This window comes from Frieseomelitta varia, unplaced genomic scaffold (assembly GCF_011392965.1).
Source record: "Frieseomelitta varia isolate USP_RPSP 00005682 unplaced genomic scaffold, Fvar_1.2 scaffold_483, whole genome shotgun sequence".
NCBI classification, from domain to species: domain Eukaryota; kingdom Metazoa; phylum Arthropoda; class Insecta; order Hymenoptera; family Apidae; genus Frieseomelitta; species Frieseomelitta varia.
This window is the reverse complement of record NW_025110238.1, coordinates 694,919-717,793: the sequence shown is the minus strand read 5'-3', so window position 1 is coordinate 717,793 and position 22,875 is coordinate 694,919. Positions and strand designations below refer to the sequence as shown.

Here is a 22,875-nt window from a genome sequence, read left to right as displayed (position 1 = left end):
TTGAATGGAGTTGTCGATTATGTGTTAATTAACTTTGCTTGTGTTTGAAAACGACTTCTTAACCTCTTACGCTAGTAGTAACAACTGGGTTTCACGGACCATAACGAGTAACCAAACCGTATACAATATTCGTTTGCTTTTTTGAATTCATCGGTATATTACTGAATAGAAAAAGAGGTTAATAATGGAAAAGGTTAATAGAGGCCGTAGGAAAATATACAATGGTGCTATATATATTACTAATATTACTATATATTACTTATATTATTACTAATTGCCGTAGGGAAATATACCAATATACTATATTATAACTCATCATAAGTGAATATGATATCATATTATAATATATTATATGATAATTCATCATTTTTCCAATAAGTTAATTCGTCATCCCCTATAATGAACTGATTATACTGATTAACTCAATTACTTACGTTCGAAAATTACTTAATAATTTCTGTAAGAGATTACCAACACTATCGTAGTTGATGATTTCCAAACTTGTCTATTTACGTTCATTTGAATTGACAAGGCGAAACAATCATTTCTGCCCAACAGCTAGCAAATACTCTCTCTCTCTATATATAGAGATATATACTAAATATATATATATGTGGGATGGGCAAATTCTGGGAAAGGGCCCAGAACTTTTCAGTGCCCAATAATTGCAACCAGATATCCCAAGTGGCGTACTGTAGAGAAAGTTAGGCCTGGGACTTGGGATTGTTTATGGCTAGTCCTCCAGGCCTAGCATTTAAGATATTAAGGGTATGGATGCGTTTGTGTGTATGTGTGTATGAATGACGAATTTTTGTGCAGATGAGGAAAAAGGAAGTGAGTGTCGAGAAGTCTGAGAGAACAGAGTGAGTGTTGAGAAGTCAGATCGAAGACAGTGAGAGAGAGAGAGAGAGAGAGAAGAGAGTGAGTTGAGAGTTGCGAGTCTAGCGAGTTTAGCAATTAAGAAAATAGTGTAAACCGTCAATTTATAATCAATATTAAACGAATTTTCTTTAAATAAACAACTATTCTTTATCAAAATTCCTACAAATTGGGGTCTCAACCCCAAATTCCTACACACACACACACACACTCAATATATATAGAATATATACTCAAAATATTCTCATTCCAAGAACAACTCTGACGATAACCACCATCTGTTTCCCACTCTCTCAAACAACAACGTTCTTTCGAATTTCTTCTAATTTCTTATCGATTTTCCGCCATCGCGCGAGGCGGAGTTATTAAGTCGCGTTTACACGAGTCGAAACGTCGACCGCGTTCGATCGCGTGTTGGTATGCGTTAGTTGCGCGTGTCGTGGCGTGCAGCCAGGTCGAGGTCGACGTTTTAGGGTCTATCGAGCGTGTAATTTCCGGCGAATCGGTAAAACGTTGAATAACCAACTCGCTTGGTGCCGCTCGCGCCACTCGAAAACTCCATTCAACGAGCGAACGAAACGGCGATTAGCCTATTTACCTATTGATCGACCGCCACTTCCGGCAACCTTGTTTCGCGGATCGGCGTGTATCCGCCGGCTGTTACGCGCAATTACCACCGAGGATGTTACCTGGGTCTTCACGGCCCGTGTGCTATATCCTTGCGCTTACGTAATCGAAACACACCGATCGGATCGATGCGCGGGCTCGACGATCCCCCGAGATGCGCCTCGTTGCAAGATCGATTAACATCGTGGAAACTTTGCACGGTGGTTGACGTTTGTCCTTTGTTTGTAAAATACGATCTCGCTGTGAAATTTCTTCAGACGTACGTACGTGTTTGTTCTCGAGACAAACGCTGCTTGATTTTATTCTGTCTTACGTCTGCTTAGAACAGCAATTCTCTACCAGCGTCACGTATCTGTGACGGCAGTCAATCTTTTCCTATGAATAGCAGAGAATAGAATAGAAATGAATGAAATTATCCGATGAAACTAGATTTACATACTCAATTTAATACTAGTAATTACGTTAATGATATAATATAAAATATAATTACATTGATATAATAATATAACATTTACATAATCATTTCTATACTATATAATACTATAGTATAATAATACAATACATTAATATAATGTATTGCTATACATTATATTATATAATAAAATATACAATAATATAATATAGTACCATAATAATATATAATTAATAATATTACATACCATGTATTATAATATTGTAATATTATGTATTACATTATAATTAATGATATATATAATAATATAATAACATTTCAATACTCTAATACTATAATTCAGGTAAATTTTAATACTAATCTGCAAAATAAAAATCTGCAATAATATATAATACTATAATATAATAAAATATAATGTTATAATATAATAATATAATAACATTTCAATACTGTAGTACTATGATTTAAGTACTAATACTAAATTTTAATATTATAAATAATATTAAAATTAATAATACTAATTATATTATTTATAATAATACTATTGTAAATAATATTAAAATTAATAATTAATAATACTGAATATTTATATTATAATTTAAGTACTAATACTAAATTTTAACAATTATTTGAAAAGAAATCTGCAATAATATATGATTAACAATATAATATTTATAATATAATTTATAATAAATCGGCAATTTATATGTAATTTGTATACAATTACATATAATTTTGCAGAAATTCGAGGTATATAAGTAAATGGCCTGTGGTCGGAATCTCTCCTCCGCGGCGCGGTAGCGAACGCGTCGAGTCACGCGAGGAGGTGAAATTAATTTTCGGAGTTGGCACTCGGTATAATTTCCGAGTCGCAAGCTGAACGGAGAAAAAACAAAAAAAAAAAAAAACGCGTCGGCCGTTTAATTCTAATCGACTCCTTGGTAAACTTTCCGCTAGATAATTCACAGCTCGGTTTCGTAAGGAGCAAAGTGCTATGTACCTCCGCTCGCTAATTTCCTATTAATCTATATAATTTCACGTACTATTGCGTGGAAATTGGCATGTCTACGTTTCATCCGCGTACTCCCTATTATAGTATTTTCGGAGCTGAAACGTGTAATGACGAACTCTAAACGTTTCCATCGCGTTGCGCTCGAATCTCTCTCCTCCTCCGACCCCCTTTTCATCGTCGACGTGACACGAATGCAGAGATCGAATAGGTATTACAAATACCGGTGAAATACCGGTATTTTTAGGCAATTATTCTATTATCGCAATAGAAATTAAATGCTTTCGATGCCGGTACGGTATCATTAACACTAGACCTACCAAAGTGGTCAAAATGACCAATTTTATAATTTTTGTTCGAAATCTTGTAGATACGAAACAGTATAGTTTTCGAGATTTTAGTTTCTTTTTCTGTAAAATATGTAGATAAAGATTTATGTTGAAAAGTTGTTGTCACCACACAGTTTTTCTGTTTTTTTTTCATTTTAACGTGTCTGGTGGAAATTTTATACGTAAGTCGGTAGTTCTAGTGTTAAAGCGACGTTATACCGGTGTAGCCGTATTTCGGTATAATACTTATGTAATATCGGTAAATATCATAGAACGAAGAAAACCTGATAAATTAGATAAAATCGTGTTTCAGTGGACTCGGAATCGGACTTGTGTACCTGAGAAGTGCGTAATGAATGTTAATAGAAACGGAATATTGCGAATGGTTAAATTGTAAGATTTATCGTTAGACTGTCGATAGTAAACAAAGACAGCCATTCATTCGAGTTAATATTTACATACTTTCTTGCTGTGTTCTGCCGTGCATTCTTAGAAAATGAAACAATATACAAAACTACGAAGGTCATAGCTCGTAGTACATTGACGTTGTTCAATATTGACAATGTTTATGCTTTTGGGCAATCAGTTCAATCATAAACTTTGTTCAAGTTATTCTACAAAATTATAAGTTTTGTTCCAGTTATCTTACAATTTTGTTCTTCTTAGTCTACAGTTGTAATTTTATTTAAAGTTCGTGTACAGTGTTATATATCATTGTACAAATCAGCTAGGATAATTTTAGCTGTTCCTCGTACCCAAGTTAGCGTTGAACGCCTTTCTTCATCATTGAACTATGTTTTATCACATCATCGCTAAAACCTATGAGACAATTGTACAAGCGATGTATTATTAATTCGAGCATTTCCTCGCTCTCCTCCCAAATATTCTTTTATAACGTTTTACAAAGTTACATGGTGTAATTTCATTGGTTATTGGTATAATTATGTTCTTCACTCTGTGTCGATAAAAGCGATTTCTGACAGGCAACACCTCGAAACGGGAGTTCCGCTTGCATACCGAACGGCGTGTTTGTTCCGCAATGGTGTGCAACATAAATTTACATTCCGTTAAACGCGCCGCGAACCAATTCGATGCGTACAGACAATGAGGTGGCTCGTTACTCTCACGCAATAAGCCTGCGAGCATGCGAGGAATAATTGCGCGCTATGCTTCAGCCCTCGACCGAAGATCTGTCGGAAGTTCGGCGAGGCGTGCGTGATCCGGCAAACTTCGGATCGTTCGTGGGAAAAACCATCGCATCCCTTCTCTCTCTCTCTCTCTCTCTCTCTCTCTTTCTCTCTCTCTTGGAGTGCATCGGAGTATCGTGTTCCAAGCGGGAATTTTAATACACCGCGTTTCAATTTACCACAGTCTTTAATCCTTCGTAACGTCACGAGACTCGAAAGTTGCACATACCCGTCCGTTTATGCTCCTCGGTTATCGCTCCACGTTTATGCACTTCATTTCGGTATACTGTTAAATTTATAAAGCTGCAAGCATCGCTTCTCCGGCTGTCAGACTAAAGTGAGAAGCTTTTGAATGGAGTTTCAGTCACAGATTGATTGCCTTGATCTGTCTTTAATTTTGAAATATGAGTTTTGGAGGAACGCATAAGAATCCTTCTTATGCGTTGTATTTTACTATTCTGCTGTATTCGTTTATCAGAATAATTGTACAGTCATTGCGTATTCAGTATAATTGTACGGTTGAATATAAGAAGGAAGCATAGACGATTCCAGTCGATTGATTTATATGTATTAAATATATTATAATATATTTAATAATATATAATATAATATAAATATTAATATTTTATGATATATAAATGTTATATATAATGTAATATAAATATTATTTAATATATTTACATATATTGCTGTCTCTCTGAAAAGTTATAAGATTCTATATTCTGCCTTATTCGTCTGTCAGAATAATTGTACCATGGTAATTGTATCTATCAACCATAATTGCACTGTTGCACATAAGAAGGAAGGAAGTACATTCGTATTAATGTTCTTATTCTATACTTGTCAGGTTAACTTAAATAAAACCGTTAAGAAGAAATATGAAATTTTTTCATATTACAGGGACGATAATTTCAATAATTCATAATAATAATTCACAATTATTTCCATAATAGAACGCACGTTCATATTAATATTCTTACTCTACACTTGTCAGATTGACTCAGATAAAACCATTAGGAAGAAATATGAAATGTTTCAACATTACAAAGACGGTAATTTCAATAATTCGTAATAATAATTCACAATTATTTCCACAATAGAACGCACGTTCATGTTAATATTCTTACTCTATACTTGTCAGATTGACTCAGATAAAACCATTAGGAAGAAATACGAAATGTTTCAACATTACAGAGACGGTAATTTCAATAATTCATAATTATTTCCACAATAGAACGCACGTTCATATTCATATTAATATTCTTACTCTACACTTGTCAGATTGACTCAGATGAAACCATTAGGGAGAAATACGAAATGTTTCAACATTACAGAGACAATAATTTCAATAATTGACAGCAACTTCAATGCAATAATTTCACTACATATACGTGCATATATAAAAAAAAAAGGTAATTCGCTTCAGCAACGAATCGGAATGCAGACAACACTTTAGTTCAGTTGGTCAATTGAAACGAAGATGAAAATTGTTGGCAATCGCGCGGTAAACGCGTGAAAACACGGGGTCGTAAACGGTGGCGGAAGACCGTGCGAGTTCACGGCCGGTTCCGGTGGGTAACAGACTGGCGCAGTGCAAGGCGCGGATAGTTGGAAAGTTGGACTTTCAGAACTTTTGTGGCGCCTTTCCGGGCTTCTCTGCGACACGAGGAGCCCGCAGGGGTGGCCAGGGGCTTGATCGGCGACGGCAGACTTTTAATTACGGCGAGAGAGCGGGCCGCAAGTTCCGCCACGTGGAAGCGAGAGATAAGCCTCCTCGGGAATGGAACGGAGGAATCCATTCGGCGCGAAGTTGCCGCAAATTATGCAATTAAAAGTACGAATACGGGATACCAGCGGGTCTTGGAAGGCATCTTGCCGATCTCCCCTGCCGATATCCGATATCGACCGTTGCCCGTGACTAGACGAGGTATACAAATGTTTAATCTTAATACCAATAATATATATATCAAGCCACTCATACTTTGCCTCGTTTTTATTAACAATTTATAAGAATAAAAAATGATTTCAATTTGCTGAACTAATCTTAACAAGCAGCATCTGTACTGTACAAAAAAAAAATATGCCTGTGGTATCTTTAAAATTTCGAAACGGACGAGTTTTGCAAGAAATAATTTACAACAGACAGCGTGCTTCTTTACTTCAAACAATATTTGTAGAAATATTTTATTGACAAGTTCAATCTTTCGTAATATCGAGTTCACGGGACAGAGATAATTCATTCAGATTGCGAATTTATAAATATACATTTATAAATAAAAGAACGCCGTGTCTAATTATGTTGTTCATAAAAATATCGTATTTCAATACTTTTAAATAGATGTTAATAGTCGAACATATACTAAATTTTTTTATCCCAATTTTCTCTGTGTTAATCGTTGTGTTCAATCGTTGAATTCAACAAATAATTCTCGAAACAGATCTGGCAACATTGTCAATATTTTTTGATTTTAATTCTCACCGCTGGTAGTGCTGCGGTGTAAAACCTATCTGAATCGGTACGACAGGATGTGACACGAAAATGATAATAAGATCCCGAGGGCCTTATTATTGTGGTCGAGAAAATACATTGTATGCAATGTCTATTCATACACCTCGTCTGTGCTGGCGTATTTCTTTTTCTCACTTCTTCACGACCCCGATTTTTTGAGATTTCATAGCGTGTTCAATTTGGGACACGTTTCCTCCTGGCGAGTTGCAATGAAGAATTGCTGATAATTTGAACTGATATAACTTCGTGAAAAAAGATCGTATAACTTATCGTTAGTCTCATTTTAAAGTATGAAGTCTCTACTTCTTTACATCATGCGGTGTTTCTTGAAAATTGTAAAATTTCAAGCATTGTGTGTAAAAGCATTAAAAAATTCTTTTCACAATTAGATCCACCATCGTTTTAAAGATCGAAGTCTCCCCGTAAAATTTATCTTTTTTTTTTTATTATTTTATCGAAAATAAAATTCAGGTTAAACGAGAAAAATTCAAGAAATTCTGACATTTCGTCACCCGATCCTAATGTTTCAAGTCCAATAAAGTGGTAAAAAAAAAAAATAACTGTACAGCGAGTTTAGAGGGCCTGTTTTAAAGAGAAAGTTTCAATCTACAAGGCTGTAACAGACTTACTCGTGCAAAAAATTTTCTCATCCTGCGTAAAGTAATTCACTACATAACGTAAATTCGATCTCTGAAAAAAGAGGAAGCAAACTCACAAAGCAGAAACTTCACTTTAAAATGAGACCAAATAGATCGATGTGTAATCTGTCTTATAAAGTTACGTCAATTTAAACTGTCAACGATTTTTCATTGTCATTGGTACAGTTATGCTCTTCGCTGTAATCTCAAATTACTATTTCTTTAAAGCGTTTGTTATGTTGTTCGAATATTTCATTGAGAGTTGATAGATGTATTAACCCTAGAACTACCAAGAACTAAACTATAAAAATTGTAAAAAGTATGAAATATATTTTACAAACACGACTCGAATTTAAAAAAAAAAAAAAATGTAACATTGTAAATCTGCAAAATTACCATAAAAAATTATAAATTGGTCATTTTGACCGCTGTGGTAGCTCTATAAGTTAATAAGTGAAAAAGTACGTTTCTAAGATTCGCATTTATTTGACGAATTTTGAATACATGTTTTTAATTTCAAATCACGTGGTTTCTTTTGTATTAATACCTGACTTGATGAATCTTATCACTCACGTACCACTGTTCCATTAATTGGAACTCAATCCACAGTGCTCGATTCATGCTTGCGGATAAATCAATATTGTTCAGTTCTACAGATTTGAACGATACGATTCAAAGATGTGTCCGATCGTAGCAGAGTCTAAGATTTATATATTTAAACGGCATGCACGAGATACGATTACGTTGAACTTTCCTTTTCTTCTTCCAATCGCTTCCGAAGTCTCTCGACGTTAAAAAATAGTCCCTCCCACGCATGTTTTCTATTAAAAACCGTATCTTGGTTGGCGTGAAATTCACGCCAGCTAATCAGAGCCTGACCCGAAGGTGATTCAGTTATCAGGTACACGGTTCTGTACTGTCGGGAAGGCGTCGGCTCTCTCTGCAAGCTCTCTCTTTCTCACGCGACGCTACCATCCACGAAACTATCGTATCGACGAGAATGAAAACTATATTTTCCATATATACATATATAACAGAGCTTGACCAAGACGCGACAATCGAGAGCCGAATGATAAATGGAAATAAATATGTTTGTTACTTATTGCATCGTCAATGATGATATTTCCTAGTAGCTTGAAACGCCAATCGATATGTCAGCAATTCATAATGCAAGAAAAGATCATATTCATTTAATGAAAGTGGCCAATATTTGAGAGAAACAGTTTGAATGTACAAAGATTCGTTTTGGTTAAATTTTGCGATCACAGTAGAGACAAATTTTTAAGATTATGTTTCGTTCCTTACATGTCTGAACATATTTTTCTACCAGTTATATACAATAAAAAAAAAAAAGAAACATAATTGGAGAAACATCAATGATTTTGACAACTTTGAAAGAAATAATATTGGGAAAAAATAGTCTTACCAGTTAATGGTCGTTCGATGCCATTTATGTTATGCGAGAAATATTTTTTGCATCGTCGCAGTTCGAAAAGATATTTAGATGGCCTCAAAATCGACCAACCTGTATATATGTGGAATTGTTAAAAATCACGTTTACGAAAACATTAAAAAAAAACAGGTTTCGTTCAATAGATAATAAACACCTTATCAACAGGGTCATAATGTTGATTTCTTATCACTAAAATGGGAAGAAAATATATATGCTGATTTTTTTATAAAAAACTATTTTCTCCTATTAAAATATTGAACCCCGTCAACACCACAATATCATTATTAGTTTTTACATCCTTCGTTTTGTATAGAGAATAACACGAGCGTTAAAAATTCGTCTCTAAAAGAGTCAAATACACGCATTTATTTCAAAATCTTTGTAAAATTTCCATTATGAATGATCTTTATAAAAATAGTGTTTTCACAGCTTTCGAGCCAATCTCCAACTTTTAGTAATTACTTAATTGTCGTAATGCCATTGAACGAGAGGAGGAAGAGGGTTTTGCGCAGAGTCTCGAGGCTGGAGAGAAGTTGGTGGTTGCGTTATTGCAATCTCGCGAGAATGCATCGACTTCGTAACCGCCAACGTACGAGAATATGTTCATGCATATGGAACAGGCGTTCAGCATTCAGCAAAATGTCGAACGAGGCGATGATAGGATACATAGCGTCCACGATATTTCCCTCGATTGCCGGTCTCGCGATTGCCTAATGAGAAAAGGGCACACGATCGTTACGATGCAAGGATGTTTCATTTCACGTGAGCTTTCCAACGACGACCGATGGTCCAGTTCCCTCGAACAAACGTCATTTCGCCTCGTTGCAGCGTTTCGCTCGCCTCCCTTGGCAATTCCATCAGAAAACAGTCGCACGACGATTTGAAACAACATGTCCAACGAAAAGTCGTATAAATTTACGATCGTCCCGTTCCCTTTGAATCTATTACGAGCTCGAATACGAATACGTTCTAAGCGAGAACGTCTGCGGACGTGTGAAAACAGGCAATTAAAGTGTTCGAAAGTATATTCGTAACCGAGTTACTGCACTTTGAACTGACGCGAAGAGATGAGTTCGTTTAACATTAGAACTACCAGAGCGGTCAAATTGATCAATTTATAATTTTCTATGGAAATTTTATACATTTATATATTTATAGAAGCATATTTTTAGATACTCGAGTGATTTTTAATGAAATATATTAACGGAAGTTTGTGCTTTTTTATCGTATTGCTAATTTCTTCTTGTATCTTGCACTTTAATTTCTTTGCCACAAATATTATACTTTGGTCGTCGGTAGTTCTAGTGTCGACGATGAACGAACGTTTTCGAATTGCTTTTACTTTTAGTTTACTGAAGTATCAGACTGAAGTTAATTATTCTGAAGGATATCACTGTGGGGAAGCTGATTGATTTAAATGTACAATCGAGTAGGAGATGATTCTGCGTGAAAAAGTGAGCTTGTGAAAAGAAAGTATTCCAAGTTTCCGAGAAAATTGAATTTAAAAATTTTACCAATTATACTTGAATTTGAGCTAAGTCTGGACGTGGCGAAGTAGAAAAGAATAATTAACAGCAGGTTACTCTACGCGTGAAAATCAGCGAAAAAATGTAGAATAAAATTCTGTTTTAATGTTTCGAGGATCGATTTCGAAAATGTACACAAGACAATTTTTCAAAGTCTATTTTCCTGAAAATGAAACGCCTTAAACGAACAAATTTTATTTCACACTGTTCCCACGTAATTATTTTCGCACGTAAGAACATCCTCGTGTCGATTACTCGCCTCTGTTCAGTTGTACGAACGAACTATAAATTCAGATATACTCGATAAATCTTCAAACTCGACTTTCTCGAAAACGAATGCTGTTTCCGTGAAACTTTATTCTCTCTTTTCGAACCTGTTCTTTCATCAAAAGACACTCTGTACACTGGAAAACTGAGAAAAGAAAATAGGAGAAGATCGAATTAAGAGAGAAAAAAAAAAAAAAAAAAAAAAAAAAGAAAAAAAAAAATAAAAAAAAAAAAAAAAAAAAAAAAAAAAAAAAAACGCAGTTCCACCTTAATCTATACGCGTTGCTATAACAGCAAGGAAAGGGTCGTTGTACCCTCCCGTCTCACAGTCACGTGCGCGAACAAATCCACCTCCCTTCTCTTTTACTCTCTCTTTCCCTCCTCCTTTCGCTCTCTGTCTCTTTCCTCCTCTGTTTCTCTCTTCGCGTTGGATAATGGATGAGTCCCGATATTTACATATTTTTCCATGTTCGTGCCGTATGCCCGGCCACGGCTAGGTCAGGCAAGGTACAACCTAGCACAAAGTAGCACCGAGAACCCTGTTCTGGCTGCGGGTTGCGGCGTCTGTGCGCCCCGTCCGGCCCTGACGACGACCTCGTCGAAAAAATACGTAGTCTGCAAGCTTCAAAGACCACATCTCGCGCGAACGTTCCTCCTGTTATTGGCCTCCGTAGTGCCGTGTTTCGCCTACGTTGGTACCTTTCTGTAATTACTTCATTAGTACCGTATCGTCCGGTGCCACGTGTAATCACGATTGATTACGCTCGAGATGATGGAACGTTATTAATTCCATCTCGCGCAATTGTAAAATCTAGGTATGATAGGAAAGAAAAATATTTAACGGGACCTTGATTGAACTGACCAATTCACAGAAATAGCACAAGTCGAATCATTATAATTTCTTTGCACTAAAAGACTATTCAGTCTCCTGATAATTGGACTAATTATCGACGAATTTTATGACACTTTAAAAATTCGTAAACTTTTACTCCAAACTTTTACGAAGATATTTTATAAATTTATAAACTTCTTCTAAATTCTTCTGTGTTATTCTTTTGTAAAAAATTCTTCAAAAGAAAAGAAAATTAAAGATCTTCTACTCAATTGAAATGTTATTTTTCATCGTTACATAAATTATCTCAACTTCCTCACACTAAAATTTTATTAAAGAAGAAATTTAGATCACTTTAGAAATTCGTAAATTCCATATTCTTTACGAAACGAAAACTTCAATCCCCCTGCAAAGTATTGTACAATTTAATTTCACCTGCCGAGGCAATTCAACCGTGTACTGATCAGTTCGGTATAACTTTCGTCGCACACAAGTTTCTCAGACCGCTTTACAAAATTCGTGAACTCGAAAATTTCTTGCTAAATTGGAGCTTCATTTCGCCTTTAAAGTATAAAATACCTTTTGCTAAATTAAAACTTCATTTATCCTTCCAAAAGTACGAGCCAATTTCACTTGCAGAAGCATCCAACCGTGTACAGACCGATTCAACATAATTTTCGTCGTTGCGCGAATCTCTCAAATTCACAGTTCGCGAACACCCAAATTTTTTTACCGAATTAAAACTACCTAACCCAAGCAAGCAGAGTGTTGTACGATTCAATTTCATCTGTGCAAGCACAGAGCGTGTCGAGATGACAGTACGTCGGTCGGTATTGTGTCTGGTAGCAGCGAAGGGAGGCAATCCAGCGAATAATGGCGACTCTTCCAGCTTCCATTATCCTAGGCTACGGTGGTTCACGGAATTTCGAAAGCTTGCCGGCATTCGACGCGTTGCGTAAGGGCGGGGTTAGCCCCAGCCGGTCGAGTGGCTGAAGTCCCGACCGCGGGGTGAACGGAGGTTACTACCCCTGGTTGCCAGACGGCAATTTTTCATTTCGACGCCTCCGCTTTCGGCTACGCGAAAATCCCCGTTCGTAAAAAACGCGAGGTTTTTATGAAAAAATTCCTCGTCTTTGCGACTTGGCCGGGTCGCTGCTGAAACAAAGGAATTGATTAGGGTGGCTCTCGTGAAAGTGTCGTCGGAGGACCTGGAATGCGGAATTAATTAATCCTTGTTCGAGAAAGAACCAGTGTTGCTCGAGGGCCAAACTTATACAAATCGGGAATTCTTTCTTTGATAAATTTAATAATTGTTTGATAATTATTTCTTCGTTGAATTTAAATTATAAGAAAGAAGTATATAGTTGCTGTTTTGTACTGAAGAATTGATTATAAATGTACTTGAAACGTGGAATTAATTAATCCCTGTTTGAAAGAATGTTGCGTGAGGACCAGGCTGGATTTGCACAAATCACGTATTGTATATATTTTTGTTGGAATTCTTTCTTCAATGAAATTAATAATTAATATTTGTCGGAAACAAATAGTTGCTGTTTCGTACTAACTTTACCTAATATTTACCAATAAATTTCCTGAATTTACGAACAATTTCTAAATTTCAAATAAAATTCGCCACATTGAAACACTTGAATGACAGTAATTAATTCCATTTCTCAGATATTACAACAATCTTTAATCTTCAATCTTCAATCTTCCAATTAAACATTTAATCTCTCAACAACATAAAACCAGCTAATAAATAGACTACTAAAAATTACTATCCCTAAAAAAAGAAAAAAAAAAAAAAAAATAAAACATTCTCCCAAACCCTTTCGCGATTCTGTCGCGATTATCAGCCACCAACTTTGATCAAAACCAGAAACTGTCTCTTCCGTCGGCAACCAAAAGAAAAAAAAAACGGAGCAGAGCGCGTTGAAAAAAAAAAAGAAAAAGAAATAAAAGAAAGCCTGTTTTTCGCGCCAGCCGCGAAATCGTATTTCCGCGATGTATCGCGCGTGATATCGCGGGGTGAGCTTGATCTCGCGGCTGGCGAGCGAGTGTGGAGCTTGAGCTCGCGGCTAATAAAAGCGAGTAGCGGCGAGTAGAAGCGAGCGGAGCGGCGAGCGCGGTGTTGGAGATGTTGGAGCGTTGGAGTAGGGATGCCGGTTAGGTGGGGAGAGAAGCTCAGGCAGGGTTCGAGCGGCGCTTAAGCGCTCGACACGGGGGCATTGCCGTCGTGGCCGTAGTTACGATCCGATCGAGCGTCTCGCTGCACGTCGCGATCATCCTCTCGCAGTACATTCGCATCTCTGCCGTGTCGGACACGTGTTCGCGTGTTTTTGTCGAAGAAACCCCCTCGTGCTTCTCGTTAAAAGTGACTTCGTCTCGACGAGTACGTCTTTGATCGAATCGTCGATCGTTGGTGATCGTGGTTCGTGGTTGGATCTGCTGGCGAGCCGGATTGGAGTAGTGAACATGCATGATCGAAGGAGGGATCGGTGGTCGGTGTTCGAGGTGAGGACCGAACGGAGCTGAGGATCGCAACTGACGAAGGGATGAAGGGCGTCGCTCGCACGGAAGACAGTCGAGGAAAGTGAGGTGATCGCGGGTGGCGTTCGACTTTGTTCGATATTTCGCCTCGTACAAGGCAGTCCATTCAACCGGTCGCCGGTGAATGAAGGCTTCCATTGGCTCGAGCGATTCGCCGTAGGTCAGTTTCTCGAAGCTGGTCGTCGAGTACAGTTGTGCTCCGTTTCGTCGCCTATACATATTTATGTATATATATATATATGTATATATATATACATAATATAATATAATATATATATATATATAATATATATATATATATATATATATTTGTGTGTATATATATTTATACCTGGAGCAATTGTACGACGTGAAGCCTCGACAATGTCCTCTAGAATTCAAGCTAGGAACGAAGATCGTGCTCGGCAATTTCGCGAGATGAGCGGCACGCGGTATCCAGAACGTCCTGTTGGCGATCAATAACCAAGCTGCTACGGAGTAGTTGCGACTTTGGTGGACGTATCGGATCGTGGTTGACTGATCGTTCAACGATTTAGTGTCATTTACCATAGAACGTTTTGTTGGTGGTTGTTGAAACGAACCCGCGGTCGATCGAACTCGCGCGTTCTTTTCGTTCGTCCCGTAAGAGACTTCACGAGAAAAATCGTGTCAAGTGCAAATCGGACTCGTTGAGCGAGAACCTTGCTCCTTCGAGAGAGGAATTGTTGATAGTGAATTTCTTTTTTTTTTTTTTTTTTCTTTTTTTCTGGTGAGTGGAGATACTGCTGGCTGACTTGTACGTCGTTTGGGATTATTCCACGAAAACAGAGGGTGAGTCGGTGTTTACATACCACGTATTGGTACACGCTTCTTACGATCTCGCTGGAAATTGACGTCTTCTCGCTCAGTTTTATTTGTTTTCGTTCGCGTGATCGGGCCTGTAACGTGTCCGTGGCACGATCGATAAAACTTTCCACGTCGAAACGCATCAAATCGAGGGAACGAGCCGACGATCTCGCCTGGCTAACGGATATCGTTTCTAGTTTCCTTCATTCGACGTTCGGATGCATTGTTCGTTCTACTTTCTCGCGACGTTCGCGAATCGCTTTCACGCTGGCTCGTGGTGTTTTTCGACTTCCAGCCGGTGGTGAGGCTTTCCTTTCGAGCGGAGACTGAAAACCGAAATATTTTGTGATTTAGGTATTATACCCAGAGACTGAAACCGAAATATTGTAAGGTTTAGGTATTATACCGGTATTTGCTCCCATATTATCGTAATATAACTGCTTTTTGGGAAATCGGTTTTAATACCGGTATAAAACGGTCATACCAGTATTTTTGTACGTATTTTATCGGTATTTGATGTCCACAACGGTAAAAATACCGAAATATATACTGGCACGGTACCGCTTTACCGACGAAATCACACTTTTCATTTTCTACGTACAGTGACTCTTATTAATATTCGGACATTGTGCTATTCAAAATATTGTTGTGGACTTCGATTGTTTATAATAGTAAATTTGGATTAATTTTTTAATAATATAATAGAATATTCATTATAGTTTATAGTAACATAAATTTTATTTATTTATTGCACATACTTTTCTTAATATCAAACAATAAACTGTCCTATGTCGAAATGTAGCGTGGCAAAAATATTCGGACATTTGAAGAACTACAATGTTTGAACCTGAAAATTGTTAACATAAACTATAATTAATATTTTGTTAGGTAGCCCTTAACTTCAATAATATATCGCAGACACTTAGGCATATTTCCAGTAATTTCTTTTAAGTAATTTAGCGGAATATTCTTCCATTCTACGATTAATCGTTGTTTTAACTCCACTTTCGATTTATTGACGTACGACAGTTAGTCATTTTTCACCGAGAAAAAGGAAAAACGCATCGAGAAATCGGTCGTCTTTTAAAATCAAGTAAGAGTATCGTGGCTGATATTGTATGGAGATACAACGATGAATTAGTATTGAAAATAATAAAGAATACGTGTATAAGCGTCATCAAATTTACTATCGGCAGCTTTGTGAAAAAACATTTAATCATTGTCTCCTTTTCCTTTTCTAATATATTAATATTTTATTTACCGGTTTTATGCCGAAATACATCTACCGACCTAACATTATTTTGATAGCATCATATCGGTATTCGTACCATTTCGATTTCATCAAACGTAATCGAATAGTAATCTAAAAATATCGGTATTTTACTTGTATCCGTAATACCGATTCGGTCTCTGCTTTTGAGGCTCGAATCTTCGGGTCGGAGTAACTCGTTCTTTTGAAACTTCGTGGACAAACATCACTTGACCTTCACTCTTGAATGAATGAAAGGGAAATTATGATATATTTATTGGGAATATGCTGGATGCAAGAATTTAGTTACATCGTCCAATTTTGGATCTTTATATTTTATATTTTGTTACATGCATTGAATATATAATTTTGTAATTAATTATATAAGTACTAATAGTTTTGTAACCAATATATAATTAATCTTCGCTGCTTTTGGGAAAATATATCGAACATTTTATAGAATTTTATTTCGTCGGGAACTAAAGAATTGACTCGCACCACTACACTTCTCAGCTCTTTATAACTATCCATCAACGCAATTTTCAGAAACTCTCTTACTCTTCAGAGATTTCGACAGCGAGAAGAAATACGAAACTACGCGAAGGACTGGAAAAGTTGTAGAAAACAAAACGCTGTAAAACCTGTGATCGCGGTGAACCTTCTGAGTAGTTCAAAAAAATCGTGAAGCACCTTTCACGAAGTGTACTGTAGTATCGGTTATTATAATTAATATGTAGTTATAATTTCAGTTATGTTAAATACAACTGTTTGTTGATCATAGAACTATGATAAAATATGAATACGATGCGAGAAGTCCAACGTGGGGGAGCTTTTCTTTTTTTAAAAGAGTCGTGAGAGTGAGAGAGCTTTGAAAAGTATCAGTTGTATTGTCGAAACAGTTTATTTCGTGTTGTTTTAAACTAATTTGTCTCGTTTAATTGCTTGTTGCTCTATTATCGTTAAATAAATATTATTCTATATTATATCTCCACAATAAAAAGCGATACGAAGCTCGTGAAACTCTTGTACTCGAATATAACGGCCCTGTTCTCGGCACACATTCACGGTGGTATACGCTCGTAGGAAAAGGACGATCGCGAGGCGTCTTCTACGAACGCTCTTCTCCCCGAGAACGGTATTAAATATCACGAGGAAACGGGTGCCCCGTGCTACCATAAATCGCGCGCGTTACAACGGGCTGCCAGCCCGTAAATCGGCCTTGCGACACGTTTATTTCCAGGCGCCATTAATTAAAAGCCGCTAGGCTCGCTGCTGTCCACCTTATACACCTTCACCCTCCCCCTCATTTATATCCGCGCCTCTGTGTCTTCTCCTTCGAATCGGCGAATCGGCGCAATGTACGATTTAATTACGCAATGTAACGGGGTGATGAAGAAGGAGACCATTACGAAGGGATAAAGCAAGCCACGCTGGCTACACTCGCGGACTATACTCGTCCGAATCTCATTTCCATTCACGGTGTTCACGGTGGCCGGTTGTTGGGTCTCCGCGGTGCGGAACGAGTTTGGCGGGTCGGTCTGGCATAATCGCGCGTTTATCTCGCGAGACGAGAACGGTCTCGGGTTCGAGACCGCGAACGAGGCTCTCTTGCCTCGCGAGACGCGCGAGAGAAAAGAAGAGAGAGAGAGAGAAAGAGAGAGAGAGAGAGAGAGATGGAAGTGTGTCGCCCAAGTATGAATGGTCGTGCGTTCGTTTTTCCTTTTTCTTTTTTTTTCTTTTTTTTTTTCATTCGACACGTTCGCATTTTTCTACCTCCGTTCAAGGCAGTGGGAAATCTAGTTTGTTAATCCGCGTTGACGCAGGTTTGACAGCTGCCCGTTTGTTTTTCTCGTTTCCAGCGATTCTGTGGAGTCGTGGCAAGTTGCCTGTCGAACGACTCCACAGCCCTCGTTCCTTTTCCATACGCTCTGATCGGTGTAATTAAGAGAATTTCAGGGAATTTCAGGTTACCTTTTTACCTTCTTTTTTCTATGCCTGTTTGGTGGACGTTCCTTAAGCAGATGAACTTTATGTAAATCTTTATCTAAATTTCGAAATGAATAATGATGTTTGATTCTTAAAGTGGATCGCTGGAGGCCATTTGCATCACGTATTCATACAATTTTTGTAATGTAATCGTTGTCATTTCGCCACATGTGTTAAATCCTGTTTTAAATACGAGATCTGCCTATTGAAAATTGAAAGTCCAATCAGGGGTCAAAGTCGCTAGTAGTTTTCCAAACGTTTCTTACGATAATCTCGTTTCATGCGAGAGTCTTAACACTTTAACAGCATCGTATGTGCATAATGAGTACTTGATTTTAATGTAAATAAATAAATGAGTAATATATGAATAATTTATTAAATTGATTTTAATAAATTATAATTTATTTGCAATACAAATAAATAAATGAAAGTATCTATAGTACTATATAGTATATATTATATAGTATAGTATATTATACAGTATAGTACTATTTAGTACATAGTATAGTATTCTATAGTACATAGTATAGTATAGTATATAGTATAGTACTATATAGTACATAGTATAGTACTATACAGTACATAGTATAGTATAGTATATAGTATAGTACCATATAGTACATAGTATAGTATAGTATATAGTATAGTACTATATAGTATATAGTATAGTATAGTATAGCATGAACAGATCTATAGTAACATAGTATAGTACTATAAATAGATTTGTACGTTTCTGTCCAAACAGAAATTAGATATTAGATATTAATATCAATACCATGTCTCAAAGAGTAGCATCTCGTAAAGAACGAAAATCTGAAGTTAATCATTATTGGCGCTCGGTTGTCACAGTACATTAATCGAATTGAAAATCGGACAACAATAAAATCGTCCTATTATTTAAACTACTAATAAATAATATCACACAATTCTAATAATAAAATCGAACAATCATCCTAATGATGAAATACAACTATTTATGGATCATATGGATATACAATTATTTATGGATCTTCTAATAAATAACATCATACAATTCCAGCAATAAAATCCTACAATTACTTATGAACTTTCTAATAAATGACATCGTACAACTCTAATAATAAAATCGTACAGTCACTTACGAAATTTCTAATGAACAATATTTCTCACGCCGTGAGCAATTGGTACATCTCAAACGTCCAGGAAAGTGTTCCAATGTCCACACAACGATGCCGTAGTTGGAACACTAGTAGATCGGTAGAAATCGGTATCGTAGGATGCGAGTTGCAGAGTTGTCGCGTGTAAGTAAAGTCGTGTTGGCTGGCGAAGGAAGAAGCGGTGGGTCCGAAATTGGGGCGAGCCTATCGCGAAACGGACCTGCACGTTGGCGACCAATAAACCACCGTTCGGCCGTGAGAAAAACGCTCACGATCGGTTGTTCGATCGCGTCCCGATCGCGGCCGCTCGACGTACGATCTCACGCTCCGGCGATCGTGGATTTGAGCCCCCTTCAACTCTCTTCCGCTCTCGTTATCGTATCGTTCATGGGCGTGTATATCGTCCGCGTACAAGGTTCACGAAATGGGCTAACGTTGTTCGAGGTCGCGATAGCCGTCGCGCCGCTTTCGAAAGTTTTCGGTCACCGCCGCGCGAACCGGAGAAACGAAGAATTTCGGACGAACTGTCCGTGGATCCGCTCGTGTTTTCACGCCTCGCGACACACCGATCGTTCGCCAAGAACACGGACGCGGTCGATCACTTTCTCGTCGAGGCGCCGATCCTTCTCTCCTCGCTGTCTCTTTTCACCAGTCTTTACAACGATTCGCTGCCTGTCCGAGAGATCTGCCGTTAAGGCGATAAGGCGATGTGGCTCCGCTCCGAACGACGAGCCCGTGAATTGAATTTGACGGTGATTTTTGCCGAAAGACTGTCTAACGAGAGTGGCTTTAGGAGAACAGTGTCGAGAAGCTGCGTAATAATAATCCGTTGGTGCGAGCCATTCGTGTTCTTCTAGCGAAATATCCTTGTGCGGGGTCGTTCAGCGAAGCGTGACACGCTACCTTATACCTCGCGCCAGCAATTAATCTCCGCTTAAAACGCATTAGCTTTCGTTCCTTTATTTTCGCTCGTCGCTGTACAGCGAAATCGAAGCGAGAAAGCCACGAGGGAATGACTCGTTCCCGTTTGCCTCCATATAAAAAAAAAGAAAAGAAAAAAAAAAGAAATGAAGATGACCACGAAAAATTGCCATGTTCTGCCTTCCTTGGAACCATAGAACTTTTGTATTCAACAATTTTTCATCAGACGTATAAGATGTGCAAGTTACGTGAATCATTCTACAGGGTGAGTCTCGTAACGTGACGTGATATCACGTCAAAATATTTGTTGTACGAAAAAATGTTTCAGATAAAAGTTGCTTCCACGGGAACATATAGTATTGTATCAGTTTTATGTTATTTTGCTTTTTTATCAAAGTATGAAGGTCAGCTTCAATTTTTTAAATGAAATAGTTAAAATTTCTTCTTAGAGCGTTGAATTCTACATAAAAAAAGTATTACACCAAATTGTTACTGAGATCAACAATGTAAAAAAAAATTTCTGCTAATATTTCAGTAACTATGTATTTTAGACTCTATTTGGCATGATACTTTTTTATGTAGAATTCCACGTTTTGTCCGAATTTGGGAAGAAATATCAACTATTCCATTTAAAAAATTAACGGTGATCTTCATATCTTGATGAAAAAGCAAAACGACATAAAACTGATAACGATACTTTACGTATGCCTCCTACCTTATATGATAAAGAAGCAAAATAACATAAAACTGATTACAATACTACATGTTCCCATGGAAACTACGCAACTTCTATCTGAACATGTTCTCGTACAACAAATAGTTTATGAGTTATTTCATGTCGTCACGTTACGAGACTCCACACGCGTGTAAAAAATCCTCGTCGCTGCGCTTGTTTTGCAAAATTCTCTTTTTTTTTTTCTTTTCTTTCGCCTCCTATGCTCGAACGAATTCCGCTTTCTCCGTTTACAAAAACTCGCGTTAAAAGAAATTCATACTGCATACCAACCCCGTCACACGTCAGTGGAAAACCCACTCGTCGCGGTTGCGATCGATTACCGATCCTTTCAGCCAGCCTCCGTGGAACGCAGACCCCGCAGAACGATGTGTCCCGATGTCGAGGAGGCGCGCATGCACCTGGCGGCAATTATGACACACGCGAAGCAGCGGACCCCCTTTCACAGAGTTCGACGTCGGCCGAAGTCGGGAATGCGGCTCGCCTTTTTCTCGAAATCGCTCGTTTCGCGAGCGCGTCGCCCACGTATCGGCTCGAGATCACGCGCTGTTAAATCGTGCTCCCTCTACTCTCTCTCTCTCTCTCTCTCTCTCTCTCCTGTCTCTCTCCTGTTGCACCCCGTGGTCGTTCCCGCTTCACGGACCCCCGTCGACTCCCCGTGCAGCCACCTCGTGCACCTGCCGAGTCGTGGGTAGCTCGGAATGCGCGTATACACGCAGGCTTGTCTGGCATTACCCTCCTAATACCGTGCACAGCACCGCGCGTGAGCTGTCTTTATTAGCGAGCACGCGAGCGTCGTTTGGTTAAGCCGCGTTTTCACCACGCGTTTGTACAACGCGTTCTGGGCGTGTCTCAGCCTGGTGAAAAGGATCGGTTTCTCGCTCGGAGCAGGGTGGAGTGTTGGATACTTTGGTGAGAATTTTGTTCTTTTTCTGTTTCTTTTTGGAACTGTTTGAGTGATAGACGGTGTCTTTGTGGTTTGGAGTCTAGATAATTGCGAACTGGAAGATTCACGCGAAGGATGAAACAGGGTGGAGTGTTAAATAGTTTTGTTCCTTTTTTTGGAAACGTTTGATTGATAGGAGGTGTCTTCGTGGTTTGGAGTGTAGATTTTTAATGATTGCGAATTGAAACAGGGTGCAGTTAGGGTAGAGTGTTGGTTTTTCTCTTTTTTTTGGAAGTATTTGATTGATATAGGATGTTGGATACCTTGGTGAAAATTTTGTTCTTTTTTTTTGGAACTGTTTGATTGATAGACGGTGTCTTTGTGGTTTGGAGTCTAGATAATCGCGGATTGGAAGATTCACGCGAAGGATGAAACAGGGTGGAGTGTTAAATAGTTTTGTTCCTTTTTTTGGAAACGTCTGATTGATAGGAGGTGTCTTCGTGGTTTAGAGTGTAGATAACTGCGAACTGGAAGATTCACGCGAAGGATGAAACAGGGTGGAGTGTTAAATAGTTTTGTTCCTTTTTTTGGAAACGTCTGATTGACAGGAGGTGTCTTCGTGGTTTGGAGTGTAGATTTTTAATGATTGCGAATTGAAACAGGGTGCAGTTAGGGTAGAGTGTTGGTTTTTCTCTTTTTTTTGGAAGTATTTGATTGATATAGGATGTTGGATACCTTGGTGAGAATTTTGTTCTTTTTTTTTGGAACTGTTTGATTGATAGACGGTGTCATTGTGGTTTGGAGTCTAGACGATTGCGAATTGGAAGATTCACGCGAAGGATGAAACAGGGTGCAGTTAGGGTACAGTGTTAGATAGTTTTTGTTTCCTTCTTTTTTTTTTTTTTTTTTTTTAGAAGTTTT

The 22,875-nt window shown here is 37.9% G+C and overlaps 1 protein-coding gene across 1 annotated transcript in view; it reads left to right on the top strand.

Moving 5' to 3' along the window:
* The window catches only part of LOC122532916, a 329,341-nt gene that overhangs the window by 131,859 nt on the left and 174,607 nt on the right, over positions 1-22,875 (top strand). The gene's annotated exons all lie outside the window — the stretch shown is intronic.